Raw genomic sequence first — 23,687 nt, 5'->3', positions numbered from 1 at the left:
TTAGAAGAAAATCAACCTGAAGCAATGCTTTTATTGAATAATAATAATAATAATAATAATAATAACAACAACAATAACAAATGTATTATTATATATATATATATCCATTGTATATGTGTGTGTATACACAATAGTGTTAGCTTTACAGCTGAGGAGATCATCCTCAGATCCTCTAGTATTGCCTAGTGTTACATGTTTGAGCTTAAGCAGATACAATGAGTTCAGTCTAGAAACCTGTCAGAAGAGAGGCACCTTGCCCTGGGTGTAAAGCGCCTGTCTACTCAGGGTTTGTACATGGAAGAAGTTGAGGAACTTAAGGCAGACATGACTGAACAAGGCAAGGGGTCTCTCCAGTATGAAAGGAGAGTTGGTTGCTATTAAGGCTTAGCACATGCCATCCACATTATGGGGTGTGCTTACACGTGACTGGTTTCCCTGATGAAGTGTTGGCCTCTGCCTCACCCATTCTGCAATTGTATGGAGTTTTCCTAACTGTAACTATGAGCTCCCAGACTTCCCTCAAGAAATGAGAATTTCACAGTTCGATCGCCCTTCTGGTTTCAGTAGAGTGATTGCCAGTTTCAAAGCTGCTTCTCTTGACTGGACATAGCAAGGCGAGGGGATAGGTCCAGAGGTGTGAGGAACCTGGTGATGTAGCATCCTCATCAGCAGATGAGATGATGTAGGAACGTCATCAGCAGAGCTTTCCTAGCATGCACACAGCCCTGGATCCCATCTTCTGCATGACAGGATGAAAGCTCACTTATGAAGAGATTTCTAAAAAGAAATCATGAATTGAGTATATATGTTGATAGCATGTTTCTTTTTTGAAATAGCAGTTTTAGATTTACATACAATCATACTCATTTTGATACACAGGTCTCTGAGAGTGACAGATGCTTAGAGACGTGTGAGCAATACCATAGTCAAGAGACACAGCTCACTGTCCCATCCCCAATGACTTCTCAAGGGCTTCCACTTTCTTTGTACTCTGCCATCAGACTGTGTTCTCCAACCCTCTGGCAGTGTTGTTTTTTCCACATCATATAAATGGGAACATAGAGTCTTTGACATCTGTCTTCTTTCACTTAGCATAATGCCTTTGGCTTTTATTCACAGAGTTGCAAATATGGGTGGCACATTTGACTTTATTGCAGCCAAGTGTTGCACCGCACCAGCGTGTCATGGCTATCTATTCACCAATTGAAGGACAAGAGCTGCTTCCAGATGGCAATGGCTGTGAACAAATCAGCTAAAATATTTGTGTGTGCTTTTTACATGAAAATAAGTGCCTCCCTTTTCCTAGAACTGGAATTGTTGGGTTATTTACTAAGTGTATGTTTAACTTATTAACAACACTTGCAAACCCCTGAGTGGCTGTATCCCTTGCAGCTTCCAGTAATGTGTAAATGATTTGCTCTTGCTGCATCTGCTCCAGTATTCGGTGTGTTCACTGCTTTACCCTCCTGCAGTCATGCAATCAAGATCATTGGTACAGAACAGTATTATATCATGATTTTAACTTGTGTTGTTCTAATTGTAATAATTAATCATTATTGATGTTGAGACTACATGACTGTTATTCTACATCCAGATGTTTGACATTGTGATTATTTTATTTCAGAGATGATACAGGCTTGTTATTAAAAATAAAAAGACAATGTATTGCCAACATTGTGACATATGCCTTTAATACCAGCACTCAGGGAGCTGAGGCCCAAAGAATTAAGAGTCCAGCATGGGCTGAATCGTGAGTTCATTCTGACTCAGGAGATATCTTTTTAAGTAAACAAATAAAAGCTGGGCATGATGGCACACGCCTTTAATCCCAGCACTTAGGAGGCAGGCAGATTTCTGAGTTCGAAACCAGACTGGTCTACAGAGTGAGTTCCAGGACAGCCAGGGTTACACAGAGAGGCCCTGTCTCAAAAAAAAATTTTTTTTATTTACTTACTTGCTTGTACATGTACAATTGTTTTGCTTGTATGTATGTATGTGTGTACCCTATGTGTGCCTGGAGGTCAGAAGAGGAAGTTGGACCACTAGAAACTGGAGGTACAGACAGTGGTGAGCTGCCATGTTGGTGCTGGGAACTGAAAGTAGACCCTTTGGAGGGGCACTAAGGGCCTTAACCACTGAGCCCTCACTGTAGGCCCAGCAGGATATCCTTCTCATAAAAGTATCTCCTTTAATGCTGGCATTTTGTATATACTACTTGAGAACATTTTAAGATCATTCCACAATAATCTCATATAACTTTTTATATTAGAACAAATAGAGCCAATCTATTTCTTCCTCTGGAGACTTTGTGATAATCCTATGTTTTATTCATATTTTATTTATATTTTCTAGTAGAACATAAATTTACTACTATTTTTAAGTTGAAAAGTCATAATTTGACAATTTCATGTTCCAAAATAATAGCAATAGTACTTCTAGTATATACTAATAAAATTTGGGGTAAAATCTACTAGTATGGTCTAGTAATCTTAATCTTAGACCTCTGTGTTTGCTTAACTTAAAGTAAATAAAGGGAAAATGCAGTCATGCTTTAAAAGGTTCCTTTTATGCAGAGGTAGGCACAGTTAATTGTACACTTATTGTACCACTAAATGATGAAATTACACATTTTATGCTTTGAGCATGTGGCAGTTACTTTAGTCACATATGATTAATTGAACTCTGCAGAGACGTGAAACAAGGTCCAGTTGATTTCATGGCAATGCCAGAGAAAACTCAGAGTCTGGGTAGTTGCAGTACCGTGAGGGTGAGCAAGACGACCAAGAAATTCATGATGCTGTGTCACTGCTTCCCTGGGTTTTCCACATTAAGCAAGCTGATTCCAATGTGGACTCACAATAATCTCATTAAAAGGCAATTCTTTCTGCATCAGTCACTCCCACTAGCTTGTATAATATTCTCAGGGGAGCTGAAGTCCCACCAGAGTCCTCTTTTTTATTTATTTGATTTATGTCCAATGACTTAACCTCAGGCCCTGGTGTTTACTTAACTTGAAAGAAATAAAGGGAAAATCCAGTCATGCTTAATGTTCCTTTTAGCCATAGATAGGCACACTTAATCCTAGAAGGGCTACACAGATGCAGAAAGAAGATGGACATTCTCACTCTCTCTCTCTCTTTCTCTCTCTCTCTCTCTCTCTCTCTCATCTCAAGAGTATTTAATGTTTTGGTTGTCTAAGCAAATCTCTTGCAGCTGCAGCTGTTCAGACCTCTGTTCGTGCCAAGGACCCTTTGTTTATAGTAAGTGCACCCAAGGAATTCTTCTTACACAAGTTGTACTACTTAAGCTCTTTTGCAAGTCTCAGACTTTATCACATCCACAGGGAAGCAGAACCAGGCTCTTCTTTCTCAACATTCTTTCTGGTCAGAGCAGAATGAGGAGGATTTGATTTCTTGCACAGCAGTTCTTAACCTAAGTGTGCTTGTGGTTTTCGCGTAGCTATGAAGAGGAAAAAGACTTCCTCGGGCCTGTGTCTGAATGCAGCCAATTCCATGCTAGGTGAGGACTCCCTCAGAGGGGCCTGAGCAATGATGTTTAGTCCATCTGTTGAGACCTTAAAGTCAGAAGAAACAAAAAGAACCAAAGAAACAGGAAGAACAACTTGATCAAAGACTGCAGAGGGACAGGAGAAGCGCCAGGCCCATGAGCAGCTCAGGGCCTCTCAGCACTGTGAGAACACTAGTTGACACGTTTCCTCCCCCACCCTTTTTTTTTTTTTAAACAAAAAACAAACAGACAAGGTCTTGCTATATAGCCGAGGCTAACCTCAAACTCTTTATCTCCCATCTTTAACCTCTCAAGTTCTGTGGCTACAAGAATGCACTACCACACCTCTATTGTAGACCGCAGACATGCCTTTCCTTCCTTGTCTTTTCTTAGTGTGTGTGTGTGTGTGTGTGTGTGTGTGTGTGTGTGTAGGGGGGTGGTGACTGTATATGTGCCTGCCTGCCAGCCTGCCACCCCCTCCCTCTCTCTCTGAGAAAGGATCTCTCACTGGCTTAGAGTTCATAGCCTTGTTGGCTGCCAGTGAGTTCCCATGGTCTATCTTTTCAGTACTGGAATTTCAACCACAGGCCAGCATACCTGTTTGCCTGTCTTTCTTTCCTTTTTTCCTTCCTTCCTTTCTTTTTCTTATTTATTTATTTTGTTACTGGCTGAGGGGAGGTTGTTTTAACTATCACTCCAGGCCCTGGACCTGCTTTTAAGGCCCATGAATTTTGTTTAAAAATTAGTTGTAGGGGCTGGGGAAGTGGCTCAGCAGTTAAGAACACTTGTGGGTTTAGAACCAATGCTAACTCCAATTTCTGTGGACCAGACTCCCCCTTCTGGGCTCCCACAGGCCCAGCACATATATGACGCACATACAGACAAAACATACACACAAAATAAGATAAATAAATCTAAAAATACTTTTCAAAAATTGATTATCACAAGCTGTATGCTTTTAATCCCAGCAGTCAGGTGGCAGAGGCAGAGGCAAAGGCAGAGGCAGAGGGATTTCTGTGAGTTTGAGATCAGTGTGGTCTACATAGTGAGTTCCAGGACAGCCAGGGCTACATACTGAAGCTTTGTCTCAAAATTAATTAATTAAGAAAAAATAAATTCAGTTATCTTTTTTTTTGACCATAAGATTCAAAATGACATGGTTTCAGAGATGAAACTTCAGATAGCTGACTGTGGACTCAATTCTAGACATCTGTTTCTCCATCAGAACTGCTTTATTAAAATGTCTAAAATTTTGTTTGACTTTGAGTTTTGGTTAGGTTTTGATTTTGGTTTGGTTTTTAATGAGACAAGGTTTCTCTATGTAGTACTAGCTATCCTGGGACTCTATAGACCACGATGGTCTCAAACTCAGAGATCTGCCTGACTCTGCCTCCCAAGTGCTGGGATTAATGGTGTTCATCAGCACATCCATGGAAAGTTCAGATTTAAAAAAAATGTAAACACAGCCAATATCCTGACATTTACAATGTCTGTTATAACCAGTACAGGTAACCAATGTTTGGTGTCATGTAGGGAAAACAACATCTGCCCCATAGCACTTGACTAAAACTGCTTCTTTCCGGTCTTCATTAACTTCTCAAAGCCTTCTCTAAAGGTCACCTGCAAAGTGCAAGAGTTTGGTCTAGCCTTAGGCTAGACACACTACTCTTATATTCTTCTCTTATATTCTGTGTGACCTTCACCAAAACATTTAAATTCTCCAGACCTCTAAATTCCCTTTTAATGAAGTAAGGAAAACAATAATGTTTCCTTGAAATGGTTATGGGTAAGTCAAGTTAGAAACATTGGTGCATGCCTTTAGTCCCAGCAGTTGGGAGGCAGAGGCAGGTGGATTTCTGAGTTTGAGGCCAGCCTGGTCTACAGAGTGAGTTTCAGGACAGCCAGAGCTACACAGAGAAACCCTGTCTAGAAAAACCAAAAAAAGTCAAAACAAAACAAAACAAAACAAAAAAAGAAACACCATGTAAACCTCCAGGGTAGTGCCTGGCTGGGTTCTCACTTTGGGTATTCTGGGATGGACCTCTGTGGAAAGGACTGTACCAGAGAACAGAGGGTTAGGTGACAAGACAAGTGTGCCAGGTTCCTCAGGGTATTTGATAGCATTAGAACATACAAGGTGAGCTTAGTGTGCTGGCGACAACTGATACCAGAAAGAGTAGATTTGGTACATTTCTTCACAAGTCTGTTCAGTGCAATCAAGTTGGCAGCTTGAAATTAAGAATGGTGGGGATATTTATATCACGTGAATCACAAACACTATGAAACATGAAACAGCATCTTCTCCCTACCAGAGCCCCAGGTGGTAAACCCTCAGAGCACACTGCCAGGCTGGAGGCAGACACCTACACTTGATCCCAGCTCCGTGCCCCATTGGCTCTTAGATCTAAAACCACAGCTTCTTGAGCTGGCGATCACCCAATGTTTGGCAACAATAAAAGATTTGAGCACTTTGTATGGCGCGTGTTTCATGCTGGCAAGACTAAGGAGCGCCAAGTGAAGTGCTTAGGCTCAGAGCTAAGACGATTTTGTGTTATGAACTACAGAGTTTTTCCTATAGTTCCCTGCTTTCCTAGCAACACAGTGGCCTCACTTCAGAAGACAAAGACTTTTAATGTTATCCGACCATTACGCCTCGCCTCGGCATGTAAATGTCAAATCCATACAGCTCTGAGTTTCATTATGTTGAAATGTTTGGTTTCAAAAACTGCTCTTTGAATTGCTGACTTAACTTTCTTAAGAAAAAACATGCAATGAATTTTGGCAATCATGCAATGAATTCCCAATAATTTCAGAAATCACTGTAAATATATCTGTCACCGTCTGCTAGGTATTTATTTAAATCAGTATTCTTAGCATTATAAAGTCAAAATCAATCAATTCTGAAAATGTAGAAATAATGAAAAATACTGTGTCCTACAATATTAAACATTGACCTAAGATTTAATTCTTTATGTATAAATAAGCATATTATCTCATTAGCATGTAAATTTGCTTTTTCTTTAATAAATGGTAAAAATACCAAAGCATTGCTTTAAATGAATTATGATTCATTATCAGTAAATGTTTGATGTGTAAGACTGTTTTATCTACCTGTATATCCAGATTCATGCAAAAATTTCTCAAATGAAAAGGGTTGCAAGAGGGAAAGTTTAAGAATCCCTGCTTTTGGGCTAGAGAGATGGCTCAGTGGTTAAGAACACTGACTGCTCTTCCGGAAGACCTGGGTTCAATGCCCAGCACCCATATGGCAGATCAACAATATCTGTAACTCCAAGATCTGACATCTCACACAGACATACGTGCAGACCAAACACCAATGCACATAACATGAAATAAAAACTAAAAGAATTGTTTAAAAAAAAAAAAGAAAGAGAAGAATCCCTGCTCTAAGCTCCCTCAGGCAGCTGAGCCTCCAGCTTCTTGCTGGTACTTGAGAAACACATATGTAAGGGAAAGGACGGGGTCAAAAGCCAGGCTGGAGGTCAGGGTGCAAGCCCAGCACTCAGAAGGCTGAGGCAGGAAGACTGCAAGCTTGAAGCTAGCCTGGACTTTATACTGAGCCTGTTCATTAAAAAGAGGAAGAGATAAGATACATGCAAGACTTAAAATGTAACAGCAAACAAAATGATAATTGTTAGTTCCTGTTAAAAACCCAGAGGATACAAATCTGAGCTGAACCGTGCATCCTTTACTCGTTTGGATAAACACTCAATAAAGATAAGAATATATTGGTCTGCCAGGCTTGGGAAAGGATTTGTTTTGTGGGGGGCGAAATTCTATTCAAGTTCTTTCCTTGTTTCTGTTTGAGAAACTATTTAAACAAGTTTGAACATCTAAACAAAGATAGTCTTAAAGCCCCAAATTCAAGTGCTCTGGGTCTCCTCTGAGCAGTTTTCAACAATGTTGGGCCCAGAGCCAGAACATGTTAGAAACGTTTTGAACTCACCCCACCCTGTCTCCACAGCCATCCTCCCCCAGAATTTGATATAGTGCCAAGAATAGAATCTTGCACATGTCTTAAGGCTTTCATCCTTTTCCCTTAAAAACAAAAGTATCTAAGACCTTGTAATGTAAGAAACCGGAGAGAAGGGAATACTGGCATAGGAAAACAGTGGGTCAGAGAATGCCCTGGAAAACCTCTATCTGCAATACTCTTGCTTTGTGACAGGAAGAGCCCAGACAACTGCACAGCGGGCTTCCTGTCCAACTCTCCAAGCTTCTCCTTCAGTTCATTCATCATGCAGAGAGCAGCAAGGTCTCACCCCGATGGAATCCTTAACTCTCCTAGGAGCTCAAGACTATCCAGTTGGGCAGCTCTGGGATGGGCCATGGAGTCTCTTGCTCTCTGTTGCTGTAAAGCATGCAGAGGGAGTGGTGGGAACAGAAGAGGAAAGTCTGATTCTAGACCCTGGTGAGCCTCCGGAAACCACACCTCATGGGCTGGGGAAGGAAGGAGGCAGAGAGGAAGCTTCTGGAAGGCCCTCCTGTGTTAGGGAAGTTCTAATACTTCCTCTTTGTCACTGCTGTCTGCCTTCTTTTGTTGGCAGGGCTGCTATGAGTCTGGAATACTCAGTGTACCACCCTAGGCTAGTCATATACTAGCACCAGTGTGTGTGTGTGTGTGTGTGTGTGTGTGTGTGTGTGTGTGTGCGCACGCGTGCGAGTGTGTTTTATGTATGTGTGTATGTAGAGGCCAAAGTGGATGTCAGTTGTCTTCACTGATCACTTTTCACTTTCTCTTTTAAGACAGGGTCTCTTGAAGAACCCAGCACTCTCAGATTGACTAGACTGGCTGACCAGTCAGCTTTGGGCGTCTGCCTGTCTCTGCCTCCCTATGCTGAAGTGACAGATGTATATGAGTACTCCATGCTTTTAAACTGAGTGCTGGGGATCTGAACTAGGGTCCTCATGTTTGTGCAGCAGACACTTTACAGGCTAAGTGTGGTGCTCTGAATAGGAATGGCCCCATAGACTCATGTGTTTGAATGCTTGACCCAGTGCAAGTGGAACTAGTAGGACGGGAGGCCTTGTTGTAAACAGTATGTCACTGTAGGAGGCCAGGCTTTGGGGTCTCCCATGCTCTAGCTGAGCTCAAACCCTGCCCATGCCCAGTGTGGACACAGTCTTCTGCTGCTGCTTGCAGATAACCGTGTAGAAGTCTCAGCTTCTTCTTCAGCACCATGTCTGCACGCACAGCGACAAGCTTCTTGCTGTGATAACAGACTAAACCTCTGAAACTGTAAGTCGGCTCCAAAGAAATATTTTTTGTTTTGTTTTGTTTTTAGTAAGAATTGCTATGATCATGGTATCTCTCCACAGCAATAAAACCCTAACTAAGACACTAAGCCTCTACCTAGTCTTTGGAATTTTTCTGGTACACTGTTGTATAATAGTTTCCTCTAAGACTGGAACATTTCATCCTGCAGGGAAGCTCCTTAAGTAGGTAGGTAAACAACTCAAAATAATCTTAAGAAGTCCCTAACACTGAGCAGACCCACTAGGTCTCTCCCTATCGGAGTAAACATTAAACACTGAGATGAAAGATGCCTCAGATGAAAGAGGGTTACCAAGAGGATTCTGAGAGGAGAAAAGTTACAAAGGACACTCTGAGACCAGACCAGCTGCCTGGAGGAAGCAGAAACCAGCTGAGCTGCCTGGAAGAGGTTAAGACTGGAATCCCTTGGAAAGGACACTCTGCAAACGTTTGAGCTGCCAGCAGGCTGTGCTGTGTGTTCCAGGTTTCCCAACTTTGTGAGCTGTTGGCCATGCTGGGGTGGGCCTTGGGGATGCAACTGTCTTTGAGTCATTTCAGCTCCTGTAATTAACCCTTAGCCAATATTCCTGTAAGTAACCCCAGGAAAACTCACTGGTTCACCAAACTGGACTTTGGTGGTTGTAAAGGTTACAGCTCTAAGGGGGAAAGGTTTCCCCGATGGAAGTGTTGCAGCTCTGAGGGTTAAGGCATCCTAGCAGCCAGGAACCAAGAAATACCACAAAGTCACACTGCACAACAAACCTCACACAAGAGATTTACTGGGAGAGACACAAGAGGGTGGCTGCCTCTGCTGAATGAGAAGCAGCAGGAAAACTAGAGGAGGCAGGCTTCATAGAGGGGTTCTTGGGGGCGGAGTTTTCCAGGGTGAAGATTTCCAGGGTAAGGATTGGTGGGATCTCATTGCAAACCCAGGGATTGGTAGGATTTCAAACTCAGGGATTGGTGGGTTTTTGAGCTCAAGGACTGGTGGGGTTTCCAGCTCAGGCATTGGTGGGTTTTGGTGAGCTTTCAAACTTGGAAGTGAGCTTGGAACTTTTGCCCTACAGTGGTATCTGTATTTTGGTCTGCTGTAGGTTTCCTATCTAGCTTGGGTAGATGTGTGTGTTGCATGGCCCCAGGAAAAGTTTTGTCACACAGCACATACCTGTAGCATTACCACACAACTCCATTGCTGTTCCATCCACAAGATTCCACACAGTGAAATCCTTCTTTGGAAGTTGGGGAATTTACCGATGGTGCATCTAGGGCTTGTGTGGTTTCACTTATTTTCAAATGTAATTTTTCCTGTTCACCTGCTAGTTCTTAGGCTTCACTTCACTTTGGAGAAGCTAACCTAGAACCACAGTCACAGTCAGTAAAGACCCTATCCTTCCATTTTCCATGTGTGCCAACATCACCTATTTAAAATGAAAATACAGATTCTTCGTCCAAAGGGTATGGCTTTACTACAGTGTATTAGGAATTCTCTCTGCAAAGATGAGTCCTGCTAATACATTTTTACAAGGATGGTTTAAGGGTGAATCTTAGCCAGCAGCGGTGGCTCATGTCTGTAATCTCAACATGGTGGAGAAGGTAGTAGAAGATGTGGTAGTTTGAATATTCTTGGCCCACGGGAAGTAGGGCCAAGTAGGAGTAGGAGGTATGGCCTTATTGGAGGAGGTGTTTCAGAGGAAGTGTGTCACTGTAGGGGCAGATTTTGAGGTCTCCTCCTAGTGCTCAAGTTCTGCCCAGTGCAGAAGAGAGCATCCTCTTGGCTGCTTACAGAAGAGAGTCTCCTGGATGCCTCAGCTCCTTCAGCATCATGTCTGCCTGCACTTTGTTATGCTTCCCACTGTGATGATAATGAACTAAACCTCTGAAATTGTAAGCCAGCCCCAATTTTTGCCTTTATAAGAGTTGCCTTGGAGCGGGGCTGTGGTGGTGCACACCTTTAATCCCAGCACTTGGGAGGCAGAGGCAGGCAGATTTCTGTCTACAGCCTGGGCTACAGAGTGAGTTCCAGGACAGCCAAGGCTACACAGGAAACCCTCTCTCAAAAAACCAAAAAAAAAAAAAAAAAAAAAAAAAAAAAAAGAGCTGTCTTGGTCATGGTGTTTCTTCACAACAATAAAACCCTAAGAGAGAAGGATACTTGGATTCCATAGTGAGTCTAGAATCCATAGTGGGTTGCAGGTGTGCCTAGGCTAGAGCATGTGACCATGCCTCAAAACAACAACGAAAGAGTGAATCTTGACGAAAACTATCTGTGGCTTCAGTGTTCAATCAAATTATAGCTATTGTTGTTCATGAAAGATATGGTTACCCCTTCCTACACTAGTCTCATTTACTTTGATAGTTGTTTGTGTGTGGACATAGTCACTTTCTCTGTCAGTGAGCTATGAAGAATTGGGTGGCTGTGTGGCTTTAAGAAGAGGTCATGCTTGATCCTAAAGTAAACAAAAAGTAGGGAATGACTTTATTACTGGTGATGACTAAGTGACAATGAATGCTGGGAAATTATGTTGAATTTATTTTTATTTTTATGTTCATGGTTTTTTTTTGTCTGCATTTATATTTCTGCCATGTGCATGCTTGGTGCCCAGGGGGGCAGAAAAGGGTGCTGGATTCCAGGAGACTCGTGTTATGGATAGTTGTGAGCTGCCTTGTGGGTGCTGGGATTGAACCTAGATCCTCTAGAAGAGTAGCCCGTGATCTTAACCACTGAGCCATCTCTCCAGCCCCTAGAAGAGTCAGCCTGAAGCTGTGATTGACACTGTGGTAGAAAGTGGAGAAACTCATGAATTCTTGTTGATGTCTTTTAGACACTAAAAAACCTTACAGATGCACTGGTTATTCAGATAATCATCCCTTATTGCTTGGGTCAGTTGAATCAGGATCTTGGTTACTCACAGTTGAAGTCTTGTATAGCAGGTGCAATAAATGGTTTACTTTAGGATACACTTTCCAATGAATTTATACAGCCGAGCTCACCAAGAAGACACATTTCTTAAAGTTAAAAGTCTTTTAGGAATTTTATTTCTATTTTTTATGCCTTTAAAAGTTTCAGTCTAAATGATCAGTTCTTACCAGGCATGTTGGGGGACATCCCTTTAATCCCAGCAGTCTGGAGGCAGTCAGGTGAATCTCTGTAAGTTTGAAGCCAGTCTTGTTTACATAGCAAGTTCCAGGATGGACAGGGCTACCTAGTGAGACCCTCTCTTACAAAATCAACAACAACAACAATAATAATTTAAAAATTTGTTCTGTATTACAGAACTTTAGAGCCATGGCATCTAGGTTGCTCACATGTCTGTGAGTTGGATATTCTAGTTTCATTTTGTTTCTGCAACAAACATGACTAAGAGAAATTTAGAGGAGAAAGGGGTTGTTTGGCTAGGTTACAATACATCGAGAGAAATCAAGGCAGGAGCTTGAAGCAGAAACTATGAGGAATGCTGCTTGTTGGCTCACTCCCAGAATCATGCCTGGCTAGCTTTATTATACAGTTCATGCCCACCTGCCTAGGGATGGTATCACCCACCCAGAAGGCTGGGTCCTTCTGCATCATTTACTAAATGAAACAGTCCTGGACTGACATTCTCAGGCTAATCTGACTTAGGCAATTTTCCAGTGTAGGCTTTCCTCTCAGCTGACTCTAGAATGTTGGGGTAAACCAGAAACAGTGACTCAGGATAACTTTAGATTTGCCATGTAGAGGTATGACACCAGTCCACTCAAGGAGTTAAGCTGGTCATTCTGTTTATTTCAGTAACAGGGTAATGAAGACTTGCTGAATCTGACTTCGATTAGCAACCCGGATACCTCCACTTCAAGTTTTGCTGACTCTTACAACTTTCAGCTCTCTGTAGCCCACAGCTCATGCAGAGTCCAGCTGCAAGCACGGAGCTTGCCAAAAGTGCTATAATCCATCATTCTGCTGGAGGTTAGAGACTGCCTTTGGCTCAAATCTGTTCAGCAAGCATGTCTGTAATAGTATGCTTCCTTCTCCCTCTCAAGATATCTGTTGACCAGAAAATTACTATTTTAATTCTGTGGGCACCTACTGGGATTTCCAGGTTCTTGTTTCCTGGAGCAAATTGGATGGAGACACAAAGAAAGAGGCAGGCAAATCCAAAGAATTTATGAAGAAAGATTCTATTCCCGAGGGAGGAAGTGGGCCAAAGCACAGATATGTCTAGAAGTTGAATGGCAACAGTGCACAGAGGATGGGTACACACATGTGCTGGAAAGGGGTAGGGGGACGGGCGGGGGTTTTCCTGTCACATAGTGCATGTTTGGTGATCATTTGTATACTGCAGACTTTCTCATACATGATCTCTTATGTGTAGTTCACAGTGAGTCACCTATAGAAAAGGCAGTGCCACTGAACCTGTGCCAATGACTCTAGACTGTTGTCCTTAGCCTCAGTCTTGAGGTGTCTGCCCACTTCTTTGGTGGTAAGCTTTTTTTGTATGCTAATTTTTCAGCTTTTGTAAAATGCATTTTGGGCCTCACACTCACCCTTATTCTCCTATTTCAAGTCTTTCTGAGAGCTGTGGTCTTTTGGGGGATGGACCTGAAGGGTGATGATCTGTTGTCTTATAACCACTGCCTTTATGTTCAGGGGTGTATCCCAGCTGGGGAGGAATCACAGGGCTCTCCCTATTCTGTTATAGTTGTTGAAGAAGGCCCACTTGGCCTCTCCATAACTATAATCCCTGGATCACATGAGTTTAGTCTGAACCTTCTGTACACTAGAACACAAATTCTGTAAGGATATTGGTTAGAAGTATAAGGTTCAAAGATGGACTGATTATACAAATCAACAACCTTCCATAGGGCAAGAACTAGGAAAGCAATGACCATGGAATAGATTTAAAGGTCAATAGGGGAATAGAGAGCAGCAACAGTGAGTACTGCTCCTGGAGAGGACCCAAGTCTAGTTCCCACCATCTATGTTGGACACCTTACACCCTGTAACTCCAGCCCCAAGGGATTCTACATTCTCTTCTGCCTACCAGGGTAGCTATCCTCATTTACACACACACACACACACACACACACACACACACACACACACACACACACACACACACACACACACACACACACACACACACGCACACGCACACGCACACGCACATATTTTTAAAATAAAAAAATTGTGCCTTTTAAAAATTTATTTGTAAATTGTGCGTGTTGGTGTGAGTGTGAGTTCCCATGCAGGTCAGGAGAGGACTCTGGAGTTTTAGATGTTTATGGGTCACTCGATGTGACTGCTTGGAACTAAACTCTTGTTTTCTGCAAGAGCAGTGCCATCTCTCCAGCCCTAACAACTGCCTCCACGTATTTTTTTTTGGGGGGGGGGATAGTGTGAAATTGTAATAACTGCATGTCTTTTATACCAATATGGCCCAAAGAAGGAAACCAAGACATACAGCTAGGTTATCATTGCAGATGGATTTATAAACAAGACTCATCTTTGTTTTTTAAGTTAATAATACAACTTTCTTGTTTGAAGAAAAATTTTGAGTCTTTTAGAATTTTAGCAGTTTTCAGGTATGAACAGCCACACCTTTGAGATGTTCTTAAAGCTGTTGCGAGTCAGAAAGGAGAATTCTATCCTATAGAATAATGCTTTTAGTTCTTGTTGGGGGCCAGCCTCTATCAACTCTGAAAAGGCGTACACGTCACCAGAATATACTCATGTCCTTGACAAGGCTCATCAACCAGCATGGCTTTAGCCACTATGACATTTTTGCATTTATTTATTTGTGTATACAGGCATGCACAAATATTATAACATTCATATGGGGATCAGAGGACAACTTAAATGAGTAAACTCAGGTCACCGGACTTGGTGACAAGCATGTTTGCCTACTGAGCTATCTTGCCATCCTGAGTCGCTGTAATTTGCAAGCATCCTACCCAAATAGTTTTGGTGGAGAAGTCAACTCTGGCTCTAGATATGTCTTCCAGCTTTTAAGTGAGGACTTCCCATGTTACGCCTTGCTACTAGGCCATATGCCTGGCAATCTTCAAGGCTAGAGCTCAATAAGAGCTCATTTGGTTTGGGGGCCATTCTCATCAACTCCTGTTTCTATACACACTCACTTAGATTATTTCCTGTTAACACACACACACACACACACACACACACACATCCTAGATAATTGATTAAGGTAGATAATAAAGCCCCAGTATTGCTGAGGCATGCACCTTTAATCCCAGCACTTGGGAGGCAGAGGCAGGTGGATTGATGAGTTCGAGGCCAGCCTTGGACTACAGAGTGAGTTCTAGGACAGCCAGAGCTATACAGAGAAACCCTGTCTCGAAAAACAAAACAAACAAACAAACAAACAAACAGTTCCAGTATTGGAATGGAACTTAACATCTGTTTTCTTTTTTGATTTGCATGTCAAGTGTTACCTAGGGTGCCTCAATGGTTCTCTGGAAATTAATTCAATAGGAAACTCTGGGAAGTTTAGTTTTTCACTGGAGATGAAGGTCTACCCTCTCTCTGTGACCTCTCTCTTTGCAAAGTGGGCAAAGCCCTGTTTTCCAGAATCTCACCAAGTGCAATGACTCTCTAGTGTCCTGGTTTCCTGCAGCCATGTAAGCATTACTCCACTAGACTTTGTTCTTCAGCATGGAATTTCTGTGAGATGGCTGATGGTTATCTCCCTGGATGATTGTGTCTCCCTGGAGAAATGCTTTCAGGGCTAATGGTCTCACCTTGGGCTTGTTCTTTACCTGATATTTCTTCCCTGAGCCTTTTGGATGGTATGTGGTTGCTGTTATTGAAAAGCCAAATTTAAAAGTTAACTCCAAGGGTCTGAAACTAGCTTCCTTCTGATGCTGGGAGAGGATTGATTAATAAAATTAGTGTCTAACCTAGCCATATCTGACCTTAGGGAAAATTTTAATATAGTTTACTTTTTTTTTTTTTTACATATTTTATGTGTGTACATAGAGTGTGGACATGCACACACTATGGTGCATGTATAGAAGTCAGAGGGCAACTTGCAAGGTTTGGTTCTCTACTTCCATCATGTGGGTCCCAGTAGTCAGGTTAAACTCAGATCATCAGACTTGGTAGCAAGGACCTGTATTGTTTCATGGTTTCATGAGGCCCCAGTACATTTCTTTTTCTTTTTCTTTTTCTTTTCTTTTTTTTTTTTTTTTTTTTTTTTGGTTTTTTGAGACAAGATTTCTCTGTATAGCCCTGACTGTCCTGGAACTCACTCTGTAGACCAGGCTGGCCTCAAACTCAGAAATCCTTCTGCCTCTGCCTCCCAAGTGCTGGGATTAAAGGAGTGCACCACCACTGCCCAGCCTCTAGTACATTTCTTAAAACCCAGAACAGGACTAAAGTTTTACATCTCTGCCCTCATTTTCTGTTCGTTTCCATCCCTTTGGGTTACTTGCTTTACGTGAACTTGTTAAAGCAGAGATGTCATTGTCCCAGTCTTTGATTCCAGGAACAACAGAAGCAGCCCCCCAATCCTGCAGTTACACTTTGGGCAGGAGCTGTCTTCTGAAAACCAGTCTGTCCCTTCAGACAATAGGGTCTTCTTTGGACCACCTTGAAGAACCACAACTGAGACAGTGATTAACCAAGCCTTACCAAGATGTCCCAGTTATGCATACCTCTTGTCCACTGCTTTAATTTTATTTCTCTATTTGGAATTAAGAATTTAAATTTAAGTTGAGCATGTCCCATAGGAAGTTTAAAAGTACTGTTTTGAACCCTTAACCTTTCTACACTTTCTTCTCCCAGGCCAGGATTTGAACCAATCATCTTTGTTGTCTCTCCTACAGTGAGTTACAAGTCCCTGCTGTGGGCATCTTTGAAGCTGTTTTTCTATTTTAGCTTGCCAGTACCCTAAAGGTAGACCCAAGACCATCAGACCTCTTTATTTGCTTCTCCAATATGGCTACATTTATTAAATCTCTTCTTTCTGTCCCTTGCCATTACTCTGTTTTTTTTTCTTTTTCTTTTTTTTTTCAGGCCTAGTGGGGACTGCTGGAAAGAGGATGCCTGACTTAAAACTTAGTCACACGATGAACTAAAAGGAATTTGGACTAGCTTACCAAATTTATTTTCTATGACCACTTACTTGTAAGCTAGTTTGGTACCATGTAAATAATGTAAAGACAGAGGCATATGTAGCAATATATATACATCTATAGTTAGTTATAGAGGTAGTTTAAAAACAAAAGGCTGTGCTGATTTTAATTGTCTTTATCATTTGCCAGTTTTTAAGACAGAGTGTTGATCTAATTAGCTTCTTCAAAGCACTTGCCTGAGATCTGTGCTTCAAGCCACCACTCTAAAACGTAGCAAAGCACAAGGCTTAGATGATTCTCAAAGACAGAGCCTACCATAACTGTTGATAAGGTTCAAGCAGATGCCAGAAAGAAAGAGCTCAAAATAGGAGTTTGTTGTGCAGACCTAAGGCAATGCCATTCTCTGCTTAAGAGATAAACAGTAGAGCAGGGGTAGCCAGGGCAACCTCCATTTTCTTCAGTCTTCAGCCTGCTTGTTGAGAAACAGGGCAGGATTCTTCCCCCATTTTTGACTAACATTACTGCTCTTATCATGCTTAACAGGTTTATAAGTACAATTTTCTTTCCTTTGAAGAGACTCTCTACATTCCCCTACATCTGTGCCTGTGGGTCCCTGTTAGGGTGTTGCAATCACAAACAGTGGGCTTCTCAGGCCTGCACTGCAGGCAGGTGGTTGATCAGAATGTCTCCTTGTTTCTCTCCAGTCCTGTCTCTCTCCCACAGTACAGCAAGTACTCAGGATCAAGTGCAGGTCCTCCCATGTGAGCTCAGAGGCTTAAGTCAGGATCTGACAGTTACAGGTAGTCACAGTGCGTTCAGAGACAATTCCTGGTAGATTCCTGCATTGCTGAAATGCATTTTAATGGTCCTAGCTGGTTCAGGAGCCTCTCTCCAGGGGAATGCTGCAGGCATAGGAATGGATGAATGGTTGTAAGCTCCATTCCTCGTATGCTCAACAGGACCTCTTTTTCTGGTAACTTGAGGTAGAAGGAAGCTTACAGAGGTGGTGTGGATTTCTACAGCACATGGGAGGATCGGATCGTTTGCCTGCTGAGCCCCATTGTTCCTTGTTTTCCCTTTGGGAAATGAGGGGTGGGCAAAGACATAGGTCATCTAGGATATTATTAGATGTGTCTTCCTTTCAGCTTCCTTTGCATTGCCCCTGTCCATCTTGGTAGAGGGACATAGGCACCTCGGTATATAAGGCTTATAAGACATAAGGTCCCTTGATGCCAAGTCCAGCTTCAGGACTATGCTGCAGTTTAGGCTTCCAAACTTTAGCCAAACTTTCTTATCTCCTCTTTTATATTGGAGCCAGAGAGTATCAGAGGTTTTTTTTTTTTGTTGTTGTTGTTGTTGTTGTTGTTTTGTTTTTTTGTTTTTTTGTTTTTTGAGACAGGGTTTCTCCATATAGCTCTGGATGTCCTGGAACTCACCTGTAGACCAGGCTGGCCTTAAACTCAGAAATCCTTTTGCCTCTGCCTCCCAAGTGCTGGGGTTAAAGGTGTATTCCACCGGGCTGGAGAGGTGGCTCAGTGCTTAAGAGCACTGACTGCTCTTCTAGAGGTTCTGAGTTCAATTCCCAGCAACCACATGGTGACTCACAACCATCCCTAATGAGATCTGATGCCCTCTTCTGGTGTGTCTGAAGACATCGACAGTGTACTCACATACATTAAAAAAAAGTTAAACGAAAAGAGGATGTCCTCCACATGTACATGCATGCTTGTGTACTTCATAAATAAATAAACCTTTAAAAAAATGCTAGAGCATTCTTTTCTATCATTAAGATCAAAGTTTATCTAGTTCTTGAAGATGCACTGTTGTAAGGAGTTCAAGGGAACTGAATGTCTTAGAAGAATGACAAGAAATCAAGGTCTTGCCGGGCAGTGGTGGCATATGCCTTTAATCCCAGCACTTGGGAGACAGAGGCAGGAGGATTTCTGAGTTTGAGGCCAGCCTGGTCCTCAGAGTGAGTTCCAGGACAGCCAGGGCTACACAGAGAAACCCTGTCTCCAAAAACCAAAAAATAAAATAAAATAAAGTAAATCAAGGTCCTTGGAATGTTAACCATGTTCCTCTCACCACACAGACCTGATGGCTCTGAGAATCTTTCAGTTATGTCACCCTGCCAGATGTCCCTGATGAACCTGAACAGAGACCATAGGAGGTTTAGAAACACTGGCTTAAAGCTGTAACCCTTCTATGCTTTCTTCTCCCAGGCCAGGATTCAAACCAGTCATCTTTGTTGTGTCTCCTCCAGTGAGATACAAGTCTGCAGTGGCTTTCTCCAAAGTTATTTCTTTTCCCCTGCTGGGTCAAGGTCTCCTGAGAAGCTCTACAAAGGCCCATGTTCTTAGACTTGGCAGAGGAAAAGCTTGGCTAAGTGAACAGCTCTGGTCTTTTTCTAATCTGACATCCAGATTAAAGTACAAATCCAGTCCTCACTCCTACTCTCCACTCCAGATGTCATGCTCAGGGAAGTGTATTACTACCTGGGACGTTAAATTTGTACCCTCGGGGACCAAACTGTCTAGAGTAAAAGAGCCAGATACTACATGATAAACTAGAAGTCAACAGAACACAGCATCAGGGAGCTCTGGTAGGGATGTAAAAAGTTAAATTAACAAAGAGTTTGAAAATGGGGAGCTCAGGGAGGTGGTGACATGCATGTGATGGAACTAGTGGCCAGAGATACCATGGGCATGGAGCCATCACACCATGGCCTGGGCTTAGAGCTGCCACGCTTACTTGGTCCTGTCTCCAGCCACTACCCCAACATTGGGAGCTGTGACATGGATCCTTGGTGTTCCTAGAACACCCATATAACTCTCTTCCCTTGGCTCTCTCTTTTCCAGCACCCTTACAAGCCTCCAGAAAAATAAAGGAGGAAAAAGTGAGGCAAGGAAGAGACAGGAGGAAGGAGGGAGGAAATGGAAGGCTGCTAAGAGACGCCACTGTCGGAGAGAAGGAAAGCATTCAGAGCTCCTCGGCAGTTACTAGCCTTTAACTAAGAAGGCTGTCATGACGTGAGGGGAATGTGTGACTTCACAGCGTTACCTTGAGACAGGAGCATTTACTGGCACCGGAGGACGGCTAATTTCTAATCTTGATTCATGACTGGACTCTTGTGGGTCTCCCATCTTCCAGGAGGTGGCTTCGGCATTCAATTCTAACCGTGTAGGGTGGGTCCTGTGCTTCTGGATCTGCATGCTCCATTCAGCAGTCCTGTGCCAGACTCGTACTATCAGCCCAGTAATTCACCAGACAGTATCTAAGAATGCGAGCTATATACTAAAACCACACCCGGATTTCATAGTCCCTGGGCTTATTTTTCTTTTTCTTACCAAATCCCCCTTTAGTTTAAAGCTTATGTGACTATCACTGACTTTAGATCTATTACAAACATAGTGGTATATTCAACGAATGGATAGACAGAGGGCAGTTACATCCTTTCTTCCGTTTTCTCCTTTCTATACTCACACATGCCTTCTCCTCTTGATTTTGCTACTTCAGCTCCCTAACCCTGCTCATTCTTTCTTCCAGTGGCCCGGGACTAAAAGTCAGACGTGACCTTTGCTTTCCCCTGCTCTTTCTCTCCCAGGCTCTCATGGCGTCCTCCAAGTTGTCGCTTCACTTCCTGTGTCACGTATGTCCCAGCCTTTCCACTTTCAACACAAGTCTCATCCAGCCACTCACCGTCTTGCACAACCACCGGTGCAGACCATCCGTACTCCAAGTTGTCACAGAGATGGAGTGTTATTCCTTAAGCACCACCCTACACATGTGAAATCTTAGGCCTTTCCTAAAGCTGTACCCAATATAAAATACATTTTAACCATTTTTTCAGCTTTCTAGATGGCCTCTTGATAAAAGATGTGTCCTCTCATCTTATAAAAGCGACTAACATAATAAGAGATGTTATTGTTCTTTGTACCTTAGTTAGATCTATAAACTACAGAGATGACTGAAAATGCCTTTATTTGGACATTAATGACAATGTCCATCTTAAAGACACATATTAAAACACAGGGACGTAACCTATACCCATTGCCTTCCTTGATGTTTTCTTGCCCACAGGCCACCTACCTTCTTTACCTACTGCACTTTGCTAACAGAACCAGCATTCCTTAGCAAACACACTGCCATCCATAACGCCATTACGCTCTAGTTAAATGCTACTCTGACCCTACCCAGTAGCCTTGTATTCTCGAGATCTAGATGATTCTCTTGACACTCCATGAAAGCCCTAAGCATACTTTATTCTGAAATGTCTAACCTTGATAATAACTCTAATAGAAAATTATTTGGTGACTGCTTACATTTTAAGAATAATCATTGTAAAAATTTTACTGTATATAGAGAGATTTACTGTATGTAAGTTTACTGTGTATAGATTCTGGACATTCTGTTACCAACATTAACTTCTTTTGCTCTGATATGAGCATGTTCATGAACAGAGATCTAAGTCAGTACTATTCATGATTTTGACATATAAGAAAAATTGTAGGGTGGTATAACTCCTTTGAGTACTTCAAGCAATGAGTTTAATTAGAAAAATATATTTTAGAGACAGTCAAATCTATTATGGAATAACAAATAAAGTCTAAATAAAGTATGGAAATCTATTTCCATAATAGAAATGAAGTTTTTTTTTTTTAAATAAAAACACATTGGTCAAACATTCGACACAATGAATAGGCCCCATTGGTGTGGTTACTGTAATCCTAAAATGATTGAACTGATTTGTAATACAGAATAAAATCAACCAAGTTGAATACAACAATTTATTCCACCTGGAAGATATTATATTGGTCATTCCACAACTTTCCCATACAACTTGACACCTTCAAAAGCCACATCATTATGTTTGTACACTTACAGATCAGGAAGTAACTTGGGAGATGGGTCAGCCTCAAATTGCTTCAAATTTCAGAAAACTATGAGCAGAACAACATTTTTTTTTGTTTTTGTTTTTTTGGTTTTTGGTTTTTGGTTTTTCGAGACAGGGTTTCTCTGTATAACTCTGGCTGTCCTGGAACTCACTCTGCAAACCAGGCTGGCCTCGAACTCAGAAATCCACCTGCCTCTGCCTCCCAAGTGCTGGGATTAAAGGCGTGCGCCACTACTGCCTGGCTCCAACATTTTTTTTAAACTAGGATATTCAACAGATGATCAAATTCACTTTTCTCTAACAATCATAATCCAAGAAAAATTAGATTTTTTTTAAAAAAATCTCAACTTTACAGTTAAAACATTTAAAGAAATATCATTGTACTATTGCTTTGAAGTCCTAAGCATATAGAATGAACCAATGGTACCTTATAACCAGAGCTACCCCAGTTTTCCCAAATAATTGATCTGTCAAAAATACTTATAAATTCTCACTGCATAGAATCATGACATGAGACCTGCAAGACTTTCCCTCTGATGGCTCCCATTTGGACTGTTCTGGCTGGCCATCTATGGTCAGATAGGTATGTAGTCAAGAGTTCAATGGATAAAAAGTGCAATTCCAAACGTCCATGGCTGGACTCACCCCGCATCATCAACGTGTTCAAATAGAACCTAATTATGTCAGCCTCAGAACTTTTCTGGCAACAACTAATATGCCTCCTCTCCCTGGATTCCATTTCTCTTCCTTCCTTCTTTCTTTAAATCTTTATTTATTAGTTTGTCTTATTTTGTTCTGAGGCAGTGCCTCACTATGAAGCACTGACTGACCTGTACCCGCTCTGCACACTGACTGGCCTTGAACTCACAGAAGTCTACCTACCTCTGCCTCCTGAGTGTTGGGATCAAAGGTAGGTGCCATCATGCCTGGTCCTTCCTTTCTTTTTAGAGTCAATCTCACTTTGAAGTCAAAGTTGGTTTCAAATTATCCTCCTTTTTAACTTCTGGAATGAATGCTGAGACTACAAGCCTGTGCACTCAAACCCATGCATCATTTCCTGTCTCACACTGTCCCTAAGTTCTAAGTCATACCTCTGGGCACCTGCATCCCAGTAAACATAGTTGGGGTTCTTGGCTGGATTTTATGCAGGGAACGACTGCACGTCTGACCCAAAAGCTCTAAGACATTGAGTCACATCAGGTCCCTCTCCACTGTCTGGATGGAAATGGACATCTGGGAAGACAACTAGCTGCCTTTCAACCCCTTCAGGGCAACTGTTGTGATGAGGTTAAGAGACTTGTAGTTGGACTTAAGTCTTATTGTCTTTTCTTTGCTTCTTTTATTTTATTTTAATCCTTTCTGCTCATTTCTTAACTATCTTTTTTCCTATATAATTCTCTGAACTAAATTTTCTTTCAGAAATTCTTACAGGAACCACAGGTATTTCTAAATATTAAATGGGATTTGCAGCCTAAAACATACAAACACACACACACACACACACACACACACACACACACACATCATGCACATGCACACTCACACACGCGTGCACACACACATTAATTTGACATCTATCTACTTTAATGGAATCATTGTTCCTAGCCAATTAGCTGGGGGTACTCAGAGTCTCAAGGGGATCCAGGGATGTGAGAAAATAAGGGGATATGCAACTAATTATGTAAATTATGCCCCAATTATTTTCTTAGAAAGTTATGCAAGGATCTTTGCATGATTTTTAAAAAAACTCTCCTGAGAATTTTGTCCTTCAAAATTAGACCAATTAAATCAGATTGCTGCAAGTATCTATTCAGATGAAAGAGTTCATCTATGAATAACCCTGTGTCTATTCATCTTAAATTGTCCTTGTCCTTGCCAAGTGTAGGTGTACTTTGTTCTTCAGACATGGTAATCTAGGCTTCTCAAGCAGTCAAAGCTACT

The sequence above is a fragment of the Mastomys coucha genome, unplaced genomic scaffold, assembly GCF_008632895.1.
Source record: "Mastomys coucha isolate ucsf_1 unplaced genomic scaffold, UCSF_Mcou_1 pScaffold9, whole genome shotgun sequence".
NCBI classification, from domain to species: Eukaryota; Metazoa; Chordata; class Mammalia; order Rodentia; family Muridae; genus Mastomys; species Mastomys coucha.
This window is presented reverse-complemented; position numbering follows the sequence as displayed.